This window comes from Lithobates pipiens, unplaced genomic scaffold (genome assembly GCF_037356315.1).
Source record: "Lithobates pipiens isolate NorthernLeopardFrog02 unplaced genomic scaffold, aLitPip1_a1.2 Scaffold_13, whole genome shotgun sequence".
In the NCBI taxonomy this organism is placed as follows: domain Eukaryota; kingdom Metazoa; phylum Chordata; class Amphibia; order Anura; family Ranidae; genus Lithobates; species Lithobates pipiens.
Genome location: NW_027507718.1, coordinates 388,062,009 through 388,071,069, shown reverse-complemented (window position 1 = coordinate 388,071,069; position 9,061 = coordinate 388,062,009).

The following is a 9,061-nucleotide window of genomic DNA, read 5'->3' as shown; positions in this document are numbered from 1 at the left end:
CCCAAAGTCCGGCGGACCTAGAAATAAAACATGTTTTAAATCTTTCCGCCGAAAGTCCGCCAGACCCAGTTTCTGTGGGGAAGTCTGCTCTTCTGTATGCTGGTCCAACAGACCAACTACGACCCAACGGCAACTACAGCACCTGCCTGAGAGAATGTTTCCAGCACGATCCTATCACACTGGTTCTCAGCTACAGGGTACTGTACACCAGGTCCTTAGGTCTGGTATGGATTTTAAGGGTAACCCCCATGCCAAAAAAAACGGCGTGGGGGTCCCCCCAAAGTCCATACCAGACCCTTATCCGAGCACACAACCCAACCGGTCAGGAAAGGGGGTGGGAACTCACCATACATCTTAACAAATACCTTGGAATGTATAAAAAGAAGGTAAGGTAACAGCGCTAAATTAACACAAAAGGAAGAAAGGACTAGCAGCTGACACAGTTCATTGATCATTAACCACTTGAGATCCGCGCTATAGCCAAATGACGGCTACAGCGCGGACCTCCTTTGCCGGGACTACGTCTATTGACGTCGTCCCGTGCACGAGCGGCCTGCGCGCCCCCTGAGGGGCGCGCGCGGCGCGCTCTGTGATCGGCGAGTCTATGAGACTCACCTGATCACTGATCCGAGCAATGGGTCGATCCCGACCCCTTATCACGTGATCAGCTGTCAGCCAATGACAGCTGATCATGTGATGCAACGGAGCCAGTAATCGGCTATTATTCCTCCTCGCGCTGACAGCGCGAGGAGAAAAAAAAAGCCGATCACCGGCGGCCGTGATCGGGACATCAGTCCCGATCACGGCCAGCCCTGGCAGTGCCCACCTGCCCCCTGCCAGTGCCACCTTAATAAAACATAAGTGCCCCCGTCAGTGCCACCCAGCAGTGCCCACAGTGCCACCCAGCAGTGCCACCCACAGTGCCCACAATCTGCCTCAACAACGGTGCTGCACCCCAGTGCCACATATCCGTGCCCATCAGTGTCATCTACCAGTGCCCAGCAGTGCCGCCCATCAGTGCCACCTATCAGAGCCACCTATCAGTGCCCATCAGTCCCATCTATCAGTGGTACCTATCAGTGCCCCTTAGTGCCACCCATCCGTGCCACCCATCCGTGCCCATCTTTGCCCATCAGTGCCACCTTATCTGTGCCCATCAGTACTGCCTTATCTGTGCCTATTAGTGCCGCCTTAACTATGCCTATCAGTGCCAGCCAGTGCAGCCTATCAGTGCCCACCAGTGCAGCCTATCAGTGCCGCCTCATCAGCGCACTTCAATGAAGGAGAAAAATGACCTGTTTGCAAAATTTTATAACAAACTATTAAACATGATTTTTTTTTTTTTTTGCATCTTTTTTTGTTTGTTTAGCAAAAAATAAAACTCAGAGCTGTAATTAAATACCACCAAAAGAAAGCTCTATTTGTGGGAAAAAAATGATAAAAATTTCATTTGGGTACAGTGTTGTATGCCCGCGCAATTGTCATTCAAAGTGCATCAGCGCTGAAAGCTGAAAATTGGTCTGGGACTGAGGGGGGTTTAAGTGCCCAGTAAGCAAGTGGTTAAACTTAAAAATATATAGTCTAAGGTGCAGCGCTTATACACGTTCCATCATTGAAGAAACCAAGGTAAGAAATAGATGATGAGGAGACCTCCACCTTTTCTAAGAAGTGCAGGAAACAGCACACAGCACCAATGTGTATCGAATCTGCTTACCAGATTATAAAATAGAGTGGATCATCAAAAATTATTTCTGGCAACACAACTTCCATTTCCTCTCAGATAGAAAGATGATCATTGGAATGTGGTATATTCAAATGGATGTCAATCCTCCTCAATCATCGTACATTAAGCGTAGAAGACAAATGTAGATTCACCATCAGTTTGAGTTCCATTTGCCCATTCTTCCGAAATTGCAGAATTCCCGTGTAAAGGCCTGAATACTGACATCCATGAGCACAAGGCTCACATCGGGAGTAATCCTCAATATCACTTCTTTATGGGTAAATGAATGTCCAAATGGAGTAACCAAGAATTCTTGAGATATATATTCATATATGGGGTTCTCTTCTTCCCATATGGAAATATGAATCTCCTCCAGATAAAACCGCCCGTCCGTCTTGTTCTTTCTTCTCATGTGTTCATCCTGCGTTCTCCAGGGATCAACTGCCAATACCTTGGAATGTCTGCTTTCAATAAAGGGGTAATTTGGGGGGTATATTTGTACTTTTCTAGCTTGTTTGGGTTGAAGAAATGACCCCCAGTACATCAGCTGTGATCAATTTTTTATGATTTGCACCATAGCTTGTAGATTCTAACTTTCACACAGACCAAATAATATCCACTAATTTGGGTTATTTTTACCAAAGATATATAGCAGTATAAATTGTGGCTAATTTTTTATAAAGAAAAATGTATAATTTGCAAAATGTTATCATAGAAACAAAGAAAAATTCGGTTTTTTTTTCAAAAGCTTCAGTCTTTTTTTCATTTATAGAGCAAAAAATAAAAAACCCACAGGTGATCAAATACAACCAAAAGAAAGCTCTATTTGTATGAAAAAAAGGACAAAATTTGGATACAGTATTACATGACTGAGTAATTGTCATTCAAAGTGTGAGAGCTTGACTATTGGACTTACCTTGGCCTTATATGAATGGAGCTTTCAAAAACATAAAATATTTAACCACTTCTGGACCGGCTCATGCCGATATACATCGCCACTTTGAAGAGGGATATTGTTGTTATGGCAGCAGCTAGCCACCATAACCCCGGTATCCTCTTCTTCAGTGAGCAGTCCGGTTTCAGATAAAAGTGGTCTCTGTGGCGGATTCACGAGAGATCACTTTTACCAGCAGCTGGAGAGGGTGCCCCCACCGCGGCAGAGGCGATCGGCTTGGTATGGAGATGAGTGAGGGGAAGATACCATTGCAGGGCAGAAGCGACATCAAAATGGCACTTGCACCCATAGTTTTTAAAGCAATATTTGACCTCAGATCTCATATTTAAGAGGTCCTGTTATGCTTTGTTTACATTCCTTGCAATAGGAATAAAAGAACAGTGTAAAAATAAAAGGTAAAATAAATAAGAAAAAAAATATTTTTTAAACCTGCCGAGCTCACGCACAGAAGTGAACACATATGTGAGCAGCGCCTGCATATGAAAATGGTGTTCAAACCACACATGTGAGGTATTGCCACGATCGGTAGAGCGAGAGCAATAATTCTAGCCCTCCTCTGTAACTTAAAACATGCAATCTGTTTAATTTTTTCAATGTCGCCTATGGAGACTTTTAAGGGTAAAAGTTTGTTGCCATTCCACGAGCGGGTGCAATTTTGAAGCGTAACTTGTTGGGTATCTATTTACTCGGCATAACAACATCTTTCACAATATAAAAAAAAATTGGGCTACCTTTTACTGTTGTCTTATTTTTTTTTAATTAAAAAAAGTGTATTTTTTCAAAAAAAAAAAGTGCGCTTTTAAGAAAATATGGTGTGACAGAATGTATTTCAACGACCAAAATTTTATTCTCTAGGGCAGGGATATGCAATTAGCGGACCTCCAGCTGCTGCAAAACTACAAGTCCCATCATGCCTCTGCCTCTGGGTGTCATGCTTGTGGTTGTCAGAGTCTTGCTATGCCTCATGGGAATTGTAGTTCTGCAGCAGCTGGAGGTCCGCTAATTGCATATCCCTGCTATAGGGTGTTATAAAAAATAAAAAAAAAGTATAATGTTTGGGGGTTCTAAGTAATTTTCTAGCAAAAAAAAATATGTTTTTAACTTGTAAACACCAAATCTCAGAAAGAGGATCGGTCCTTAAGTGGTTAAACAAAAAAAATATTTTTTACAGTATATCAGTAGCCCTAGAAGCACAGTAACTTTTTTGTATTTTGTGACAAAAATTTTGTAGGTATATGCATTTGACCCCAACTGTTGCAAGTGTTATCTTAACACCCCCAATTGAAATTTTGTGGTTATTGGAGACTTTATTTTGCATCAAAATGTTGGTTCTTGGGTTGAATTGGGCTAGCGAGTCCTGGACAAATGATCAGTCATTTGAATACTATGCCACTTGTAGGTAATTTTCCTTACATTGAAACTATTTGGAAATCTTTTGTAAATCTCTTGTTAGCCTCATACGCATTTAAGTGTTTCTTTCTAAAGGCTTCAGAAAGCTCTAATAGCAAAAACACTAGAACTTAGATATCTGTGGTTTAAGTCAGGTTCCACATGCATACTCCAAGGGGGTTCTAATCATTGGCACTGAATCTGGAATCTAAAATCAAAATGAATGGATTATGAATGGTGGTAAATGTAGGCATGTACTTACCTTTTTCTATTTGACCAATCTGCATTTTTGTTAATTTAGATTATGAAAAGCACCAAGCCAATTTTGTATGCCATTTGTTCAGATATATCACCTTTATCTGCAGGCACTATTTGAATTAAGATCTAATGTATGCCAGTTCAAATATGTTGAAAAAGTAAACTATTTTCATGGTATGGACTTACTTTTTCAAATGACTGTACCTAGTACAGTTGTAGTCTGTTGGCTCCTAATAAATTGCTTTATTTTCTTATTTTGCAACTAAATAGAGTTCATTTTAAAGTGGTTGTAAACCCTTACAACCAACTTTGACCTACAGGTAAGCCTAGTTTAAGCTTAAGATTGCGCCGTAGACATCGGCGCACAGGCACACTGAGCGCGCCGCGGTCAACGGCGATATGCCGCGAGTGGTGGCTCCCGTCCGCTTGCGCGGGAGTGGCGGCTTCGCCGAATGACAGCGGCGGAGCAGCGAGACCCACCGAGAAGATGGATGCTCCGGACTACAGGGAACAGCGGTGACTTCGCTGGCTCCTGTGTCAGGTAAGTGACACATAATGGACTACTATGCGATGCATAGTAGTCCATTATGCTTTACCTTTGCAGGGAATCAAAGAGGAAGTAAACTTATCATTGTTTACTTCCTCTTTAACTCTTCTTGTTTTTCTACAAATATATAAAGTATATAAAAAGCAACTGACTAGAACCTTGGTTTGTAAAAAGGGAGGCAGTCAGAAGCACGCTATGTGTGAGATCTGAAGTCAGCATTTATAAGTTTGGCTACAATGACATTAGGAGGAAACATAATATTGGTATAATGTTCAGCGCTAAACAATCTGATGAAAAAGATTAACTTTAAACGTTTAAATGAAAAGGCATGCATCTGCATGCTGATACATGAAGGTGCAACCATATGAATGGTGAGTGGATTGAAAGTTCTGGGGGATGAACCCCTAATAATAAGTAATGGCTACCCATATCTACTCTGCGTTTATATACTAAAGCCTAGTACACAAGGGCTGAATGTCGGACGGCATGAGCCATACCAATAGAAACGGTTCCAATAGAAACCAGCCCAATAGAAACCGGCAGACATTCGGCTTGTGTATTGCTGAAGGTTTTTGACTGAAAAAGGTCTTCAAATTGGCTGCCGATCAGCGCTCTTAGCCAATGGGGGGGCATCCGCATCCCCATGTCAGAATGCAATAAAACAGCAGGGGAAATTTCTATACTAACATTGGATTGTTAGTACAGTGGCTCCAACCTGAGCTGTCAGGGGTTTTTTTTGTTCAGCCTGCTGGGTTGAACGACAAAAAATAATTAGTGTGTACCAAGCTTTAGGATAGGGTAAATGGGAGTAAAATAAAACTAAACATCACATTCTGTTTGTACAGTCTTCTTTAGATTTAACAGTTATGTAGTATAAGGACAAAAGAACACAACCAATAAATCTCTGACCTAGTTGCACAGACCCTAACAATGCTTTGGTAAATCTAAAGAGGATTGCACAATCACACTAAAACATACCACAGGCATTAAAATCTGCTTAGATCTTGCAATAAATGGTTCATTCAAATGTTACGAATGTATTAAGTCTTACGTGAACATACTTTTATATTTATGTATATATGAAGTCAATAGTGTGTATAATCACACGTGTAGCCACGTTTAAAAAAAAAAAACACAATTGTTTCAGTCATAACTTGCAAAACCTAAAAAAATGGAATGCTTCTGTTTCAAATGGACCCCTTTTAAATACCTGGCATACATTTACTAATATATATTTTGCTGTCATCCATTGAAGGACACAGCACTGCAAATAATCACCTGTGGGTTTATATCACCATCTGCAGGAGGAATAGACAACAGCTTGTTAGAAATCTCTGTTGGATCAAAACTTTTCTAACAATTCATCATTCATAGAGCTAGTGGTAGTTGGCTGTCAGGACATTAAGAGGCCTCCTATTGACTTACAATTGCTTAGAGTGTTCTGCTTACATATACTGGCTTTGTACTCATAGTGCTTCACACGCTAGCCAGAACCACTACCTCCACGATGATGAGGCCTAAACTGTACTGCCTGTTCTGGTTTAACAAACTCCATGGAATTTATCCTCTTGGCGCCGGCGTTTCCTGGCCCTTTTAAGAGGTTTATTATGCCGGGAGCACGGCTTAAGATCACGTGATTGATCATGGTGGTCACTTGGTCAGAAAATTTTTGGTCAGTCAACGGTAACTTTGCTAGGAGCATGCGCACTCTCAGCACAAGTGTATACACAGCAAAAATGCTGCCCCTCGGAACTAAGGACCAGGCGCAGAGAGGCCACATATTTGCATACGTTCGGTGCCAAGGGATTAATGAATATCTCAACCCGTAATTTCATATTCCTGATATGTGCCTGTTGTATTATATAGGATTTAAATAGCGCCAACAGTTTACGCAGCGATGTTATACCATGTACTTTTATAAAAAATGATCCTGTTTTCTTTGTACTGCTTTGTGTAAAATACGTGTAAAATTCCTGCCAGTCACTCTATTTTCCAATTAAAAGCTGAACACGCTAAGCATGGGATCACATTGTGGTAAGTTCTCTAACTATGCTATGAATGCAGCCTGCACTCCTCCAATGATCAGGCTTGTGCTGACAATTCACTGGGAAGACCAGTGTGTTGCTGTGTCTCCTCCTCCAGGTCTCTAAGATCCTTATGCAGCTGAGAACAGAGGGTATGTGATCACTTATTAAAAAAAAAGGGGGGGGGGAGTTATTTATAATATTTATAGGTGTATACACAAATGTTTTGCCTTTCATTTGTATTTTAAAATGAATGGGTTGTTTTACAAGGTGAGGGTTCATAGTTAAAGTGTTACTAAACCCAGGACCCCACAGTCACTATATCTGGTCTCCCATAGTACACAGAACATGGAAATGCAATTATTTTAGTAAATATAAACTGCCAAATACCTTTTCTCATCAGCCATATATAGCAGTCTTATGACTTCTATAAGTGTCTGGTTAAAGCTTGTTTGAATTTTCATTCTACTCAGACTGTCCTATGAGGCTGCAGGACCCCAGGATCTCTGTCTGGGCAGTGCTGATATGTCCTGTGCTAATCACATGTACCCTCCCAAGAAAAAAAACTCAGCAATACACACCAAACTGAGCATGTGCAGGGCGTCCCCAAGACTCTGTTCTAACAGCAGATGGATTGGGGACAGTGGAAGGGGAGGGTCACAGAAGACAGGATCAAACAGCCTTTTTACACAATGTGCAGGTTCCACAGCGATTAAAACAAGCATGCTTTACTGCATATACAGACTGATTTTACTGTTGTGGGTTTAGTAACACTTTAGTGTCATCTGGTTTCCTGTAGCCTATGTAAGAAAAAGCAGTAGCTTTTCAGGTCCTCAACACATGTAAGTATTTAACTGTCAGATTCATTGAATTCTTTCTCCCTGGTGGTCTCTCCACTGGCTTGTATGTCACTACAGGATATATGAGCCGACAGGAGAAACCACAGCGATAGGGTCACCTTAACCGGTTCCCGACCGGCGCACGCCGATGTACATCGGCAGAATGGCATGGGCAGGCATATTGGCGTACAGGTACGTCCAATCTTTAATGCTGCCCTGCCATCGCGAGTGCGCCACTGGTAGCGAGTCTGGTCGCGGGTCCCGCGGACTCGATCGCCGCGGGCATACCCGTGATCGTCTCACGGGGCAGCTGAACGGAGAAATGCCATTGTAAACAGCATCTCCCCGTTCTGCCTAGCAACTAGTGATGCTGATCTCTGCTCCATGTGATTGGAGCAGAGATCAGTGTTCACTAAATTAAAGCCCAGCCCCCAACAATTAGTAACACACCCCTAGGAACACTTAACCCCTACACTGCCACCCACTGGTTAACCTCTTCACTGCCAGTGTCATTTACACAGGAATCACTGCATTTATATAGCAGTGATTACTGTATAAATGACAATGGTCCCAAAAATGTGTCCGCCATAATGTCGCAGTCACAATAAAAAATAAATAAAAAAAAATTATATATATATATATATATATATATATATATATATATATATATATATATATATATATATATATATATATATATATATATTATATCGCTGATCGCCGCCATTACTAGTAAAAAAAAAATTATTAATAAAAATGCCATAAAATTATCCCCTATTTTGTAAATGCTATAACTTTTGCGCAAACCAATCAATAAACACTTATTGCGATTTTTTTTTTTTTTTTTTACCAAAAATATGTAGAAGAATACGTATCAGCCTAAACTGAGGGAAAAAATGTTTTTTTTTATATATTTTTGGGGGATATTTATTATAACAAAAAGTTAAAAATAATGTGTTTTTTTCAAAATTGTCGCTCTATTTTTGTTTATAGCGCAAAAAATAAAAACTGCAGAGGTGATCAAATACCACCAAAAGAAAGCTCTATTTGTAGGAAAAAAAGGACGTCAATTTTGTTTGGGAGCCACGTCGCACGACCGCGCAAGTGTCAGTTAAAGCGACGCAGTGCCCGAATCGCAAAAAGTGGTCTGGTCTTTGACCAGCAAAATGGTCCGGGGCTGAAGTGGTTAAGGTCCCTTTGAATGGAGAATTTAGTAAAAGCCTTGACATCTAAAAATAGAATCTGCTCAGAAGTGTGTGTGTGTGTGTGTGTGTGTGTGTGTGTGTGTGTGTGTGTGTGTGTGTGTGTGTGTGTGTGTGTGTGTGT